Raw genomic sequence first — 17,892 nt, 5'->3', positions numbered from 1 at the left:
CTAAATTTCCACAACCAGAGTGAAAGTCAATAGATGCTGCCAAAATTGATAGACCGAGAACATTTTCTGGTTTTGATTGTCACTTGAAGTCATGGGGTTGTACCACAAAGAATAACCAAAAGAATGTAAAATAACTGCTTCTGAGAAGCAAGGCTGGAAGACAGAGTCAATGAGCAAGGGTATGAAGTAATTAAGCTTTATTTTCCTATCAACTTATTAGTACTCTGATTTCTGAATACTTTGTGTAAGTATATTTATGAAAAATTAAAGTAAATATTAAACATTCTGTTGTCGTATATATATAGGGTTGGCCAAAGTGTTCATTTGAGTTTTTCCCCTTATGAACCTTCTGGCCAATCCAATATTTGTACCTCTTTATACCATTTCTTATATGTCTTTAACCCATGCTATCATAGAGAAAACACTTCTTTCATGAAAAAGTAAGCCTTAAAAAGGAAATGGTGGGGTTGGGGGAGAAGAAAGAGAATCGGGTAGAGAAGGAAAGGAAGCAGAAGTGGCAAAACAAGAATGTGATGGTCTCCTGGAATCTTCTCATGTCTGGCATTTTTCCAAAATCTCACAAAACTTAGTAAGCTCTATAATTGTTTAATATCTTTACTTGTTAGGTAGCCAACTAGACGCTATGTTCCTTTAGTCAATGGTAATATTTTTGTTTGCTAAGTAGGGAGAACATCAATAAATTGTTAGATTATTGACCTGTTACTCTTTCTCATCTTGCAAAACAGTTCCTGGACTAAAGAAAAAACTTAAATTTTTCTACACTGTGTTGGAACATATACACCTTTACTTTTTTAGGTTATCTTGATGTATCTATGTTGAACTATTCTTTTTCTTCAGTAAGCAATTAAAGCCAGCATTTCTTTCTTTTTTTATTTTTGAGCAATGCATGTGCTGTGCTACGCTTAGTCACTCAGCCTTGTCTGACTCTTTTAGTCATTTTTAAGTATATAATTCACCATCATTAAGTATACTCACAATATTGTGTAGTCATCACCACTACATATATCTAGAATGTTTTTATCATCCAAAACATAAACTTGCCTCCATTAAACAATAACTTGATTTTTTTCTTTCAATCTATTAAAAAGTTCTAATATAAACATGGGGTTTGGGAGTTTTAGAAATTATTTCCATAAAATTTTGAAAATAAAAATATAATTGGCAAGAATTGTTTTTAATTTGCCAGTTTTCAGAATTAAAATATATACTGGCAATATAGAAAAACTTTCTATTGATCATACTTATACCAATTATTTTATTAAAGATTTTTCTTAGTAGAAGAAAATTGGTTCTACTTTTTAGCTATCAATTTTGCATTCTTGGTAACAATTCCCACTGTAATGGTAACACAGAAGTTCTAGACAACCTTAATCAACATGGTTCAACACAGTTCTTATGCTTGTCAAGTGGATCTGTTTTTCTCAACTGACCTTTCAATGGTAGCCTTTAAAAGACAGATGGAAGAAAGTGAATAGTCCTTTCAAGGTGGCACAGATATGGAATTGCAAAGATGTTTAAATTATTTTCTAACTGGAAATATGTCTTTCTTCAGTCATGATATGACTTAGAAAAATGTTTACTCTGTCCAGCAGTGCTGAATGACATGGATGATGGTACCTGAATCATACCCACTATTGCACAAAGGCATCGCATTATTAAAAAATAATCTGTGAACAGCTGTTTTCCCGAATACAAGTTATTTACCTGAGGTCAGGTACATGTGATAAGGATTTTTATAACCAGGGCTTATTCTTTGGATGAAAAGAGTTTATTTCTCCTGAGTTTTATTTGGACTTAATATCAAGGTATATTATGTGATTAACCATTTTAAGGGAGCTAATGGGAAGCAATACCATTTTGCCACTGAAAATGATTCATTTACATAAAGATGTTTAATATCCTATCTTCATTTTATTATTTTTTCTGAGTGAAATTACAGGTTTCTCATGCTTTTTGCTATTTAAAAACTCACAATCATTACTCAAGTTAAATGATTATGACTAGATGGCAAATGTTTTCATAGAAACTTGAATATTAGACTCAATTAGTTGTTGATAAAAGTATTACAATATACATGTATATTATATTTACAATTATTTATATAAAACACCTATATAAATATATAATTATAGTGCATATTTATATAAACAAATAAAATATTATATATATAGATGGGAAGCTTATATGATTCTAAGAATTTTAAATTAGTCAGTGTAGGATGAAAATAGAAGTGTTAGTTGCTCAGTTGTGTCTGACTGTTTGTAATACAATGGACTGTAGCCCACCACACTCCTCTGTCCATGGGATTCTTCAGGCAATAATACGGAGTGGGTTGCCATTCTGTTCTCCAAGGGGTTTTCCCAACCAAGGGGTTAAATCCGGGTCTCCTGAATGGCAGGCAGGCAGATTCTTTACCATCTGAGCCACCAGGGAAGCTGTATTTTCAAACTTCATAATTTAGCTCTTTTCGAACCAGTTTTTAATGGCTGTTTCTTGAGCCTAACCCTAACCCTTGAGTGTTTAGAAGTAAGAATCATATGGTAACATCTAACCTATTGGTTGTATATAGTACTTTGTGTTAATTATATTTTATGGGTTTATATAATTTATAATCTAACCTTATCTAATATAACCTTATCTACTTCAACAGAATTGCACTTTGAATATGAATACCAACATTTGAAAACAAAATGCAGTTGATCTTAATTGAATTCTTAGTTTTGCATTTTGAAAACCACAAAACAGTTCTTGACTTTTGCAATTCAACATATTAGCATCTATTGCGGTTGGATGAGTACATTTTCAATAAGAAGCCAATGAATTATGGAGCCCTTTCAATGGTAAGTTATAATTGAGCAATATTTCATGGAATTTTATATTCTTTACAATGTTTTCTCTCCTGTGAAATGTGGATTGGTTGACACCTCCTGCAGCCTGCTTAATCTTTTGTAAATATTTGCAAGTCTAAATTATTGGTATGGATTTTGATGCTGCCCAAGAAGAAAAAAAAAACAACAAAAAACCTCAAAGAGGAAGAGAGATACTTAAAAACAAGTAAAGGAGGAATATGCAAAGAATAAACAGGGAAAATAGGTCATCCGGTCTTTCTGTGAATCTAATGTTCTGTATTTGAAAATTTATATCTTGAATATAGAAAGTTAAGGGTTTTTTATTTTTTATTTGTTTCTAATTAAGAAGACTTTTGAAGCCAACTGAACTATAAAGAAGGAAAAAGAAAAACACTAACCAGTAATTTTCCAAATTAAGCAATCTGTAATGTCATATACATTTCTAATGTCCACCCCTTCAGTGACTTTACCAGCAATTTTGATTTCATATTTGAGAAACTTGTACAATTTGACAAGTCAACTTGACTTTTTATAATGAAAAATACCATTTTCTGAAGAGGAGGGATTTTGTTTCCTGTTGTGTGAGGACCCCAGTCACATTGATAAAGCACCCAATCACAATTGATCATTCCCTCCTGGTGCCAATATCCTGTTTGAGTACACTTGGTAGTTATTACACATAACAGTCTTTAACACAATTACATTTACCCACGCCTGTGTTTTTACTAAGAGTGACTTAAGGGCACAGACTGTGTTTGTTCATTATTTTATACAATGCCTATTTTCTTCAGCCCGGGTTTATTGCAAACTCTCCTAATGGAGTTCTTAGCTCCCACCTTGCTCCTTCTTCAGTTGGTTCAAAAGGAATTCAGGGTATGTACTCTTTTTCTCAAATTCCTTTCAATGGTTCCCTTTTCCTTGAAATCAAAAGCCATAATCCTTATCATGACCTTAAAGAAAAAACCAACTTTTAATTTCGCCCTGGTGTTTCTATGCTCTTACCCTCTATACTTCCATATTGTTTCCCTCCTTCTGTTCAGCCACACTAGTCTTCTGGCTGTTTCTTGAGCAGTCCAAGCACATTGCTACCCAGTGATTTTGCATGAATTGTCCTTCCTCAAAGAATGTTTGTCCCCAAGCCATTCATGTGGTGAAATCCTCACTTTAAGATTTGCTGGCGGCCCGGGCTAAGAGGCCAGGTGAGCCTACCTGCGTCGCCGGCGGGCGCGGGGCGGACGGGACGCGTGGCGGTGCGCCGGCATGTCGGTCAGCGGGAAGAGCTGGGCCGCTCTGTCCAGCCTGACCCGGCAGTGGACCCTGGAGGACGAGGAGGAACAGGAGCGAGAACGCCGGCGGCGACACCGGAACCGGAGCTTTGCCACGGACGACGAGGATCCGCCAGCCCCGAGAGACTGCGGAGCGAGGAGGAAGCAGAGGACCCCCGGCCACGGGCCCCTGATCCCAGAGATGAGGAGGAGGTCTGGGCCATCCTGAGGATGCGGCAGGAGCGGAGGCAGAGCCGCCGGAGGCCAGGCAGCCGCCCCCTGCGCCCGAGGAGCAGGTGCAGTCGCCGTCTGGCCGGAGACTGAGGCCGGAGAAGCCGTCTGATGCGGGGAAGACACTTGAGCCGGAAGCGAGCCTGGGCCCTGAGCCCCCCAGCCCCAGCAAATGGTCCGTGTCCCAGGAGATCGCTGTGCTGGAGGAGAGCGCCGTCGCAGGAAAGAGGGCGGTTCCAGACAAAGCCAGCGTCTCGGAGAAGAGACTGGTGTCAGAACACCACCGTCTTCGAGAAGACCCCGGCCCCCGAGACGCAGCCCGCCCCAGGCAGGGCCAAGGCCCCAGCGTGGCCCCAGGCCTGGAAGCACCCAGCCTCAGCGGAGCGCCCATCCAGCCCCAGGAGGCAGTGGGGTGCTGGGCCTGAGAAGGAGCCCGAGTCCTCAGCGGGGCCTCTGCCCCGGGCTGGCGGCCTCCCGCCCGTCACTCTGCAGGTAAGGACCCCCAGCATGGAGGATGAGGCCGAGGCCCCCTCGCCAACACAGGCCTCGCCAAGCTTCAGCATCAGTCTTTTCAATGAATATTCAGGGTTGATTTCCTTTAGGACTGACTGGTTTGATCTCTTGCAGTCTAAGAGATCTTGACTCTTGAGAGTCTTCTTAAGAGTCTCAAGAGTCTTCTCCAACACCACAGTTCAAAAGCATCGCTTCTTCAGTGTTCAGGTTTCTTTATAATCCAACTCTCACATCCATACATGACTACTGGGAAAATCATAGCTTTGACTAGACAGATCTTTGTTGGCAAAGTAGTGTCTCTGCATTTTAATATGCTGTCTAGGTTGGTCATAGCTTTTCTTCCAAGGAGCAAGTGTCTTTTAATTTCATGGCTATGCAGTCACCATCTGCAGTGATTTTGGAGCCCAAAGAAACTAATGTCTCACTGTTTCCATTGTTTTCCAAAAATGTTTATTTATTCTGTTGGCCAGGTAAATGTACTGACCAACAGAATAAATGAATAGAATAGAAGGTATCGAATAATGGTCTTAAATGAATGAATTGACTCAATGCACTAGGAGTCAAAAACTCCAAGAAAAGTTTATATATTTTACATAAATATCAAAACAGTACTTTGAAAAGTCTAATCTTACATACTACTAAGCTTAATATTTATCCTGCATTATGTCTCTTTCATTTAATTTGTAATTTTTACTTCTAAACGCTAAAAATATTCTGTCATATGTGTTATTTTTTCTCAAGGACAACACAACCTTTCAGAGGAAACTCAGGCCCCCAGTGTAATACTGTTTTTGCCACATTAGAAAATTGTGGGGAAATAAATAACTCAGGTTTCATCATTATGATAGCTAATGGCTTCAGGGATGACCTGAAAGCAGACAATATGGTCCAAATGTCGTCTCCATCTGTGTCTTTCCTGTCAAGGGAAATTGGTTTACATCATTTCTTATTTCTTTCTTGGTCCAAGTGACAAGTAGCCATGCAGTGTTGAGCCCTGAACTTCAATGGCTAGTGGAAGATGGACTGTGAATTGATAAGTGGGTCTAACTTTCCCTCAGAGCCACATGCCACAAAGAGCTATTCAGCCTCCATAAATTGTGCTCTCTGTGTTTCCAAGTTTTCGCACAGAAACACATGTATGATTTCCTCTGGAAACCTGTCACAATGACTTGAAATGCCATTTTCATCCTGGTTCAGAAATGATTTGGAAAACAGGAAGATAGTACATAGCTAGAAATGACGGACTAATGGGCTGTCATAAAGATATTCTATCATGAAAATTGTAGACAAAGTCAAACCTTGCACAATTTGTGCTTCATCCTTTGCTTCAGTGTAAAAATTTCAGAGGATTTTCATGCCTCAGTTTTGCAATTAGATATGTGGCCTGAAATACCTTTAAACAAAATCATCATTATTAGCAATATCATCAGTAACAGAAATAGCTATTTAAATTCTCAGCTGTGCAAGGTGCTGTGAACACTGAAGAGTGGTTGTGGCTATGAAACCTTAAAAAGCTACAGTAAGACAAATGGACACAATTATACCTACACATAATAAACAGAATGTAGTGCAGATCTTTGCTTCTGGCTGAATTGAGAGGAAGAGTCATGGTTAATATGTAAAAAAACTTTACTTTGTGTAGTGAATACATTTGCATGATACTGGTCATAACTGAAATCATAATAAAGCCAACATGTCAAATAATATCTAACATGTCTAATAATATCTATCCATGCATATTTTTCTGCCAATATATGATACAAATTTGATCTAACTTCATTGGAGAAAAACAATCACCATGATAGAAAGAGAAAAATGGAGATAAGTGATTCTATGCTGAGAAATTATATTTACAGAATCAATAGTCCTCATTTTCATGTAGGAATAAAATACGTAGAGCAACAGACACATTTATAAAAATTAGATATTGAAAGATTTTGGAGATGCTGCACCAGGAAATTACAATCACACATAGTGACCTCTGTTAAATAATTTGATATGATTTTTATTCATATAAATTGCTAGATTAGTAGCCAAGAGAAAAAGCAGTACAGATTTTATATAACCTATTGATATGCCTCAGATCCATATTATATATTATATTAAGAATGAGGGATTGGTCATGGACATGACCAATTGGTCATTGGTCACTGGACATGACCCTTTTGATATAAGAATAACCTGTTTCAAAATAATTCATCATGTAAGCATGGGAAAAACAGATATGAAATGCTTAAATGATATATCCCTGGTCACACCTCTAATAAGTGAAAGGGTACTACTCAAATATCCACTAAACCACATATCATCAGGGTGTTATGACAAAATGCTAGTCTGAGTTGGCTTGAACAACAAAAAATTTATTTTTTTTTAGAGCTCTGGAGGTTGAACATGTGAGGTCAGGGTGCTGGTGTACTCTGGTTCTGGTGACAGTTCTCTTCCTGGCTTGCAGAGGGTTTATCTTACCGTTTTCTCACATAATGGAGAGAGGGCAATGTCTCTTTCTTCCTTTTCTTAGAAGGCCACAGTCCTATTGGTTTAGGGCCCCATCCTATGACCTCATTTAACCTGAATTATCTCCAGATACAGTACATTGAGGGTTGTGGCTTCAACACATGAATTTTAGTGAGGAGACACAAGTCAGTACACAGCACCCTTTAACTTTTTGAAATTTGGTTACATTATGTTTCATACAAATTACTGAAAACTCTTAGGTCTAGATAGCAGCTTAGTTTACTTTGGCCACCTCATGCGACGAGTTGACTCACTGGAAAAGACTGATGCTGGGAAGGATTGGGGGCGGGAGGAGAAGGGGACGACAGAGAATGAGATGGCTGGATGGCATCACCGACTCTGTGGACATGAGTTTGAGTGAACTCCGGGAGTTGGTGATGGACAGGGAGGCCTGGCGTGCTGTGATTCGTGGGGTCGCAAAGAGTTGGACACGACTGAGCGACTGAACTGAACTGATATTGTCATGAGGACTTTCCAGGTGGCACTAGGGCTTTACCAGGTGGTAAAGAATCCACCTACCAATGCAGGAGATGAGAGACATGGGCTCAGTCCCTGGGTTGAGAAGATGCTTTGGAGGAGGACAAGGCAATCCACTCCAGTATTCTTGCCTGGAGAATTCCACTGACAGAGAATCCTGGTGGGCTACAGTCCTTAGGGTTTCAAAGAGTCAGAAATGACTGAAGTGACTTAGCACACACATATTGTCATGAAGAGAGTAAAGGAAAGACCTCAGGTGTTTCTTTTCACTCCAGGGGTGGTCCTGATTCTTATATATATATATATATATATGGAAATATTTTTAAAATGTGGAAACAATTTGAGTCTATATGATAGATGAGTAGAGCTTTGTATATTCTGGGCATGTGTCTTTTCAAAGCAGAAAATTTTTACAAACAGAAAGTTTCTACAGATATGGTGGTAGTACATTTCTTTTGGTTAGCTATAAATACAAATCACAAAATATTAATATTGAGAGAGAAAATGCAATTACTTTCCCATCCTGAATTAATACTGCTAATATACATGAATCATATCCATAAAACTATATTTTGTAATGCTCTTTCTGCTGAATAAAAAATTTAGAGTAAATTTGGTACTCTTGTTCTACAGAAATGGCAAGAATTCTAATATATGGATTTCATTAGCTGTGCTTTCAGAATTCCTTTTATGCTGCAAACAGTTGCTGGAAAACAATGTACTCTGCTATTTGCCAAAGGAACTGAAAATATATGGAAGTATAAAAGCACAAAAGTTTGACCTATTTAATTAATGTGGTGATACTGAAACTTATGGAAATAACATGATTGTACTTGCAACATTTTTGATTGTTATAAAATGAACTGAAATTTAGTAGGATAAGGGCATTATATTTTTATTCTTTATAATGCATCAACAATGAGTATTGTTATGCAGATAAATGGATAGTAAGATTGGAGACAGAATGAGTACCGTATATAATGGTTGCGTAAAGCTTTATTTAATGTTCTTTCAAATACAAGTCAAAATCCAGTAATGAAAGATAAAATAGTAGGTTAGCTATGATATACAAGGAATAACAGACATTGTTTTCCATTCAGCTGGATTTGGCTTGTGATCAAAGGCAGCCTTGAAAGAAACAAGCTGAGTGGAATGCATCTCCAAACATATTTCAAAGATTATGTTTGTCTATCAAGGAACAGAATGGTGCTGTCATAGGTCTGTCAAAATAAATGCAGAGATACCATTACTCTCTCTGTCTCCTTGGTGCATTTCAGCTGCCCATCAGTGGAAATAATTTTCCTATTTCCAGATACTTAATGTTCCTTGTAGACTTTCTTTACAGGTGTTGTCTGACACAGAATACACTGATAGAAACAGACTTGTTACGGCTTACTATTCACTAGAAACAGAAACATGTCTGAAAGCTTGCTTTTGTCATTCTTCCTGAGATCCTCTTTGAACTCACAATTTAAAAAAATTAAAAATATTTTAAAAATTTGCAACATGGAAACTTCTAAAACTGAGATATATATGCTATCAAAGTCACCAATAAAGTATATTTTCAATGAAATTCATAAAATAATTAAACAGACACAAAAAGATCCAGTAAAAGGATAAAAACTATCTTTGAATCAATCTCCAATAAAGCAGTATACAATTATCTTTAAAAATAAATTCTTAATCAATGTTGAAAAAAAAACATTTTTCTGCATACATGCTGATATTTGAGTTGAATTGTTTGCTGTCATATAGGGAAATTTTTAAACTTCTTTACGGGGACATTTAGGAGTATAACACAAACTTTTTTCTAAGTTTCTTCAGTATCATTTTTTTCTATTTAATAGAAAACAAACAAGGGCTTCCCTGGTGGCTTAGTGGTGGAGAGTCTGCTTGCCACGGTGAGACATGAGTCGTATCCCTGATCCAGGAGGGTCCCACATGCCTCAGAGCAACTAAGCCTGTGTGCCACAACTATTGAGCCTGTACTCCACAGCCCGGCAGCTGCAACTACTGAGCCCATATGCCACAACTACTGAAGCCTGCAGGCCCTAGAGCCCATGCTCAGTAACAAAAGAAGCCACAGCAATAAGAAGCCTGTGCACCACAGCTAGAGAGTAGCCCCTGCTTGTGGCAACTAGAGGAAAGCAAGCACAGCAGTGAAGACCCAGCACAGACATAAATACATACATACACACACACATACAATTATAAAACAAGAAAAAGTTCTCAAAATACTTTAGATTAGCTTTGAAATTAAACTTTTGAGTGCCCAATTGAATGTTCTTTTTTCTCTGATGAATTTCATTCTTCTCAATGTTGAGTCAATTCAGATACGAAATAGTTGCTCCATTTGTTACATGAGTACAACCACATTCTCCAAATACCCTGCAGGGGTGGATTAGCAGTTTAAGAGAAATAGGAGCTAGTAATGGACATGACTTTATATTAGCCCAAGAGGTCTTAAGTGATGTGGCGAAGTATCATAAGTTCAGGAAATTCTGCAAGCATTGTTCAGATATAACTACATTTCATTCGTATTGATGATTTCAAGAAAACATTTCTTTCAATGAAGTTTTCATTCTTATTGTTTTTACAGTTTGCTTTATTGTAAATTTTGTTTAAAAACACATCCAAGTTCTATTCCTGGTCCAAAAGAGTAACAGGAACCATATATAAAATCACCTAAAACTATCAGAATCAAAACACATTAAATAAATCAGGCAATGAAATACAGTGATCCCAGAGAGCCAAGAAACAAATTAGGCTAGTCCGACAGTGTCCTACGGCACAACTGAACTCATCTCACACACTAGCTAAGTAATGCTCAAAATTCTCCAAGCTAGACTTCAAAAGTACGTGAACTTAAAACTTCCAGATGTTCAAGCTGGATTTAGAAAAGGCAGAGGAACCAGAGATAAAATTGCCAATATCCAATGGATCATAGAAAAAGCAAGGGGATTCCAGAAAAACATCTACTTCGGCTTCATGACTATGCTAAAACCTTTGGCTGTGTGGATCACAACAAACTGTGGAAAATTCTGAAAGAGGTGGGAATACCAGACCACCTTACCTGCCTCCTGAGAAATCTGTATGCAGGTCAAGAAGCAACAGTTAGAACCGGACTTGGAAAGATGAACTGGTTTCAAATTGGGAAAGGAGTATATCAAGGCTATACATTGTTGCTGCTAAGTCACTTCAGTCATGTCTGACTCTTCATGACCCCATAGATGGCAGCCCACCAGGCTCTCCCGTCCCTGCGATTCTCCAGGCAAGAACACTGGAGTAGGTTGCCATTTCCTTCTCCAATATATTGTTACCTCCCTTATTTAACTTATATGCAGAATATATCATGCAAAATACCAGACTGGATGAATTCCAGCTGGAATCAGAATTGTTGGAAGAAATATCAATAACCTCAGATATGCAGATGACACCACCCTTATGGCAGAAAGCAAAGAGGAACTAAAGAGCCCCTTGATGAAACTGAAAGAGGAGAGTGAAAAAGTTGGCTTAAAACTCAACATTCAAAAAACTAAGATCATGACTTCCAGTCCCATCACTTCACAGCAAATAGATGGGGTAACAATGGAAACAGTGACAGACTTTATTTTCTTGGGCTCCAAAATCACTGCAGATAGTGAGTGCAGCCATGAAATTAAAAGACACTTGTTCCTTGGAAGGAAAGTTATGACCAACCTAGACAGCATATTTAAAAGCAGAGACATTACTTTGCCAACAAAGGTCTACCTAGTCAAAGCTATGTTTTTCCAGTAGTCATGTCGGACTATAAAGAAAGCTGAGCACTGAAGAATAGATGCTTTTGAACTGTGGTGCTGGAGAAGACTCTTGAGAGTCCCTTGGGCAGGAGATCAAACCAGTCAATCCTAAAGGAAATCGGTCCTGAATATTTATTGAAAGGACTGATGCGGAAGCTGAAGCTCCAATACTTTGGCCACCTGATGTGAAGTTCTGACTCATATAAAAGACCCTGATGCTAGGAAAGATTGAAGGCAGGAGGAGAAAGGGACAACAAAGGATGATGCGATGGTTGCATGGCATCATCAATTCAATGGACAAGAGTTTGAGCAAGCTCTGGGAGTTGGTGATGGACAGGGAAGCTTGATATGATTGTAGTCCATGGGGTTGCAAAGAATCAGACATGACTGAACTGAACAGTTGCCCCAGATTGCTGTCTTAAGAGAGTTTTCAGGCTATTTAGGCAAAAGGAGTCCTAGCAGAGCATGGAAGACTTCTGACTTGAGGACAGAGCTAAGTGTTTCGGAGACCAAGGCTACTAGAGTTCTTCAGGGAGAGTAGGGACAAAAAGAGAACGCTGGAGTCCTGGAGAGGGTCTCTTTCAATTATTCAGCTGAATATTGTTGTATGCATTGTACATGAAGAAAATACCCTAAGCAATCAAGAAACATGTGAAAGGATGAGAAGCAACAGTCCCCAGAAGACACAGAGGGCCAGCAATAGTGCCTTATCCCAACAGCCAGACTAAAAAACTATATAATTCATGGTGACTTAGGTACAGTTCTCAGAATAGTTAATTCTGTCCTAAATGCTGTTCTTTCATAACTAAAATCCCTAAAAGCAAGACCTAACAGAATCAAACTCTTTACAGTTAAATTAACTGCATCCTGGGGCTAGGGCAAGGGAAGTTCAATTTATTTGTAGAAATACACAGTTATACAGCTAAAAATGTAAAATTTACAATATTTAGCACCTGATCATAAATAACCTGGCATAAAAGGAGCAGGGACTACCATCCATAATAAGGAATATCAGTTAAAACTGACCCAGAACTGACACAGATATTAAAATTCACTGACAAAACACTTAACAATTATTATAATGGTCTTCTGTATTTCCAGAACGTTAAGTAGCGACAGGGAAGTCACAAAAAGATCTAAATCAAGCTTCTAGAAATGAAAAGTATGTCTGGCATGACAAATATATGTGTTAGGATTAAAAAGTAAGAATAGATATTGCAGGAAATGATTAGTGTACTTGAAGATATATCAATAGAATCTGCTGAAATTCAAGTACAGAGAGAAAGGAGAATTTTTAAAAAGAACAGAGCCATCAGCAAATTAGGGGTCAGTTCTAGTGACCTAAATGTGTAGATGGAGTCCTTGATTGGAGGTAGAGGCAGAGGAGCAGACAAAGTATTTGAAGAAATACTGGATGAACACGTTTCCAATTTGATGGAAACTATAAACCCACAGATTGTTCGAGACTCAAATAACTACAGTAATAACACAGTGAGGTACTGGCATAAAGACAGACAAATAGATAAATGCAACAATAGAGAGGGGAAGATTCCAAAATTTATGAGGATATATTTGGAAGTAATAGTACATGCATTATCTTTATTTGTTTCATGGATGAATAAAAGCATTTCATGCATACATAAATTTATCAAAATGTATTGTAATTTACACTTAGCATAGGCGGATTATTTTATGTCAGTTCAGTTCATTCGCTCAGTCGTGTGGGACTCTTTGCGACCCCACGAATCACAGCACTCCAGGCCTCCCTGTCCATCACCAACTCCCGGAGTTCATTCAAACTCATGTCCATCGAGTCAGTGATGCCATCCAGCCATCTCATTCTCTGTCGTCCCCGTCTCCTCCCACCCTCAATCCCTCCTAGCATCAGACTCTTCCAGCGAGTCAACTCTTCGCATGAGGTGGCCAAAGTATTGCAGTTTCAGCTTCAGCCTCAGTCCTTCCAATGAAGACCCAGGAATGATCTCCTCCAGAATGGACTGGTTGGATCTCCTCACAGTCCAAGGGACTCTCAAGAGTCTTCTCCAGCACCACAGTTCAAAAGCATCAATTCTTCGGCGATCAGCTTTCTTCATAGTCCAACACTCACATCCATACATGACCACGGGAAAAACCATAGCCTTGACTAGACAGACCTTGGTTGGCAAAGTAATGTCTCTGCTTTTTAATATGCTATCTAGGTTGGTCATAACTTTCCTTCCACGGAGTAAGCATCTTTTAATTTCATGGCTGCAATCAGCATCCGCAGTGATTTTGGAGCCCCCCAAAATATTATGTCAGTTAGATCTCAATAAAAATGTTAAAAAATAAGATGTTTCCTTAAGTGTAAAACACAGGATAATTTCAGAAATAAACTCCCAACTGCTTTATAATTTAGTTATCAAGAAGCTAAAGTTACTTAAAAATACTTTCCTGTCTAAATCACGCCATGCTTCATGCATGAGAAATGTTCTATTTGGCTTTTTTAGGCACTGTGCCATCAATGAAGAAGTATTATTCAGCTCCCATGTGATACCACTGCAATGTGCAAAGGCAATTGGAATTCACAAAAATGATGACATGTGCTTGCTGATATCAGTATCAAACAATTTAGTTGGGAACCTTTCATTATTATTTAATACTGCTTTGTCTACATATATGTGTTCTTTATACAATCCAATACCAAAAGGATGCTGTATTTCAACTATTTTGGTCTCCGAGAATGAGATCAGTACCTGGTAACTGAGACATTTTTTTTTTTAAATTTTTTGGATAAAAATGTTTTATACAAAAGTCCAAATTTGTTATCAAATGGCTAATATCGTATACTTTCAAATCTTACCTCCTGTCTGTGATATGCTGATTTTCCATCATTTATACATTTTGTTTTCTGATTTTAAAGAGCAATTGAAACAAACTATGCATATTTGCAGTAAACCAAACAAACATGTTTTATGTCTAAGTCAAAATTTAAATATATTAAAAAAATCAGTTCAGCATGAGAAAGGTATTAAATAGAGAAGTCTCAATTTTCTCCAAGCTTGCTGCTCTGACTCTTCTATAATAAATGATTCCATGATTTATAAGTATTTCTATCTCTTATGCATGCTAAGTTGCTACAGTCGTGTCTGACTCTTTGCCACCCTATGGACTATAGCCTGCCAGACTCCTCTGTCCTTGGAATTCTCCAGGCAAGAATACTAGAGTGCCATGCCCTCTTCCAGGGGATTTTTCCGACCCAGGGATCAAACCCACGACTCATGTCTCCTAAATTGGCAGGTCGGTTCTTTACCACTAGTACCACCTGGGAAGCCCTATCTCCTATGCAGACCTATAAGATCATTATTTCTTTCTTATATTAGACAAGTATTTAACACAAACATGTCATATGAGTCACCTCATTCACTGAAATGTAGTTCATTTTGTGGTTAAAAGTCTTTATAACTTAAGACCAAGGGTTATCTTTTTCAAGAGATTTTTATCAACCCTGGAAAACATACCATTTAATAATAAAGGGATTGTGAGAGAAAAGATAATTCTTTGAACATGAATGACAGAGACTCTGATTAATGAAAAATTACTTAAGATAAAAAGGAAAGTCATAGATAACAATAGCTCTTACTTTTAGAGCACTTCAATATTTACCCAGCACGTTCACACATATTATCTCATTTAATATTCACAACACAGTTGTATATTAGATCTTATTTGTGTAAGAGCAATGTGATATGCAGAAAGTGAAGTAAATTTTTTTTATTATTGGCATGATGTTTTATTCCACAAAAGATTTAGAGTGACAGGTAAAACAATTTGCTGAAACCTCCCTAGTAAGTGGCAAAGCTGGGATTTCAAAACATGTTTTCTGACTCCAGTTTGTGGTATGATGTTGACAAAGTATGTTGAAGTTTTTGTTTTGAATAATGCATTGCTTCCAAATAGCAAATGATGACACCTGGCAACTCAGGTTTTCAGTTCAGTTCAGTTCAGTCGCTCAGTCGTGTCCGACTCTCTGTGACCCCATGAATCACAGCTCAAACTCATGTCCACAGAGTCGGTGATGCCATCCAGCCATCTCATTCTCCGTCGTCCCCTTCTCCTCCCGCCCCCAACCTTTCCCAGCATCAGAGTCTTTTCCAGTGAGTCAACTCGTCGCATGAAGTGGCCAAAGTATTGCAGTTTCAGCTTTAGCATCAGTCCCTCCAATGAACATCCAGGATTGATCTCCTTTAGAATGGACTGGTTGGATCTCCTTGCAGTATAAGGGACTCCCAAGAGTCTTCTCCAACACAGGTTTTAGGTGCATTTAATTATGAGACTGTGGTGCTGGAGAAGACTCTTGAGAGTCCCTTGGACTGCAAGGAGATCCAACCAGTCCATTCTGAGGGAGATCAGTCCTGGGTGCTCACTGGAAGGACTGATGCTAAAGCTGAAACTGCAATACTTTGGCCACCTCATGCGATGAGTTGACTCACTGGAAAAGACTCTGATGCTGGGAAAGGTTGGGGGCGGGAGGAGAAGGGGACGACGGAGAATGAGATGGCTGGATGGCATCACCGACTCTGTGGACATGAGTTTGAGTGAACTCCGGGAGTTGGTGATGGACAGGGAGGCCTGGCGTGCTGTGATTCATGGGGTCGCGGAGAGTTGGACACGACTGAACGACTGAAATGAACTGAACTGAACTGAACTGAATTATGAGAAAGTTGGTGGTCAAGGGGTACCAGAAAGTGCCTAGAAAGCAAGTACATTCCGATATGGCTGATTTGAACCCATGAGAGAATAGGAAGCTAGTATAACAGAGAAGAGGATAGAATCATGTGGGATGATCAACTCCATCTCACTCAGCAAGGGCAGTATCAAAATTTTTGAGTTCAGATGATTTCCAGGAGTATTATTTTATACACAATAGTGAAATGTACCACTGCACCGAGTGTTAGTTTCTTTCCACATCAAAATGTGATTAGTGATACTACCAATTCCCACCATTCAGTTCAGTTCATTTCAGTCGCTCAGTTGTGTCCGACTCTTAGCGACCCCATGAACCACAGCACGCCAGGCCTCCCTGTCCATCACCAACTCCTGGAGTTCACTCAAACTCATGTCCATTGAGTCGGTGATGCCATCCGGCCATCTCATTCTTTGTCGTCCCCGTTTCCTCCTACCCCCAATTGCTCCCAGAATCAGTCTTTTCCAGGGAGTCAACTCATAATACTTGTCAAATCTATGTAATCATTTCAAATATTTGTCATTGCCTCTCCAGTAGAGCAGACTGTGATAAAATCACAAAGGCTACAAAGTTACTTCCACCCGGAATGAACAGCCTATCAGATAATCAAAACACTGGGAAAGAAGTAGATAGACCCTTGACCCCAGACACTGTGTGCCTCTTCCCAACTAAATTATCCCAATTCTCCCCAAGAAATAACCAACATTCTGAATTTAAGTTGATCACTTACTGGCTTACTTATATTTTTTACTCCTTTATTTTCTAAATAAGTAGCACTTCTCTGTGAAAACTATTTAAAAGACAGATTTCCTGGAGAGAAATATGAAATGTAATGTGTTGACTGTTTAATGAAATCATACATTATAAAATTCACTGTTTTATATAAAAGAAAATTTTAAAGGTGGAAAAGAACTAGGATTACCTTGACAAAGAAGGTACAGTGCAAATTTATTATTTTAATTTTTAATGTTAAAAACGAAACTATTCAGAAAGAAATTGTTAGTATATCCCTTTGGGGATACCACTTTAGAATGCACAACTTTACTAAAACATAGATAATTGAATTTAGACTTGCAGCAGATATCATCAAATGTGCTATTCTGCCCAAAGTTCTGATAAAGTTTAAATCTTGACCTCTGCTGATGAAAGTTAGTTACTCTGGATGAGCTAATTTAATGATAAGTGCATATAAATCCAGAAAATACTCTTCAATTGGCCACTTAAGAAAAAAATATTGCAGAATAATTATTGCCTATACAAAATATAACTGTTTAATTAAAATACTCTTGGCTTTGGAAATTGCTAATACTCCTTAAGCAAATCCATAGGGTGCTTTTTAAAATGAAAAGATAATGGTGTATCCCATTTTCTTCAGTTGTTAGCCTATGAATACCAGTCATAAAAATGTTTCTATAGAGTCTGCACACTTTATATCCATATGCCAAGTAACAACACTAATTGGACTTTTATCAAAATTAGTTTATTTCTCCCCTAATGACAATAACAGTAATTATACTGGG

General features: G+C 38.2%; 1 pseudogene; it reads left to right on the top strand.

The window, feature by feature from the left end:
* Positions 1-4,130: 4,130 nt before the first annotated feature.
* On the top strand, positions 4,131-5,008 carry LOC129561703 (uncharacterized; annotated as a pseudogene).
* The last annotated feature ends 12,884 nt before the right edge of the window (positions 5,009-17,892 follow it).

This window comes from Moschus berezovskii, chromosome 5 (genome assembly GCF_049115385.1).
Source record: "Moschus berezovskii isolate FMDL1 chromosome 5, NW_MosBer_1.0, whole genome shotgun sequence".
Lineage (NCBI taxonomy): Eukaryota > Metazoa > Chordata > Mammalia > Artiodactyla > Moschidae > Moschus > Moschus berezovskii.
Note: the sequence above shows the minus strand (reverse complement) of the source record. Positions and strands in the feature narration are given on the sequence as shown.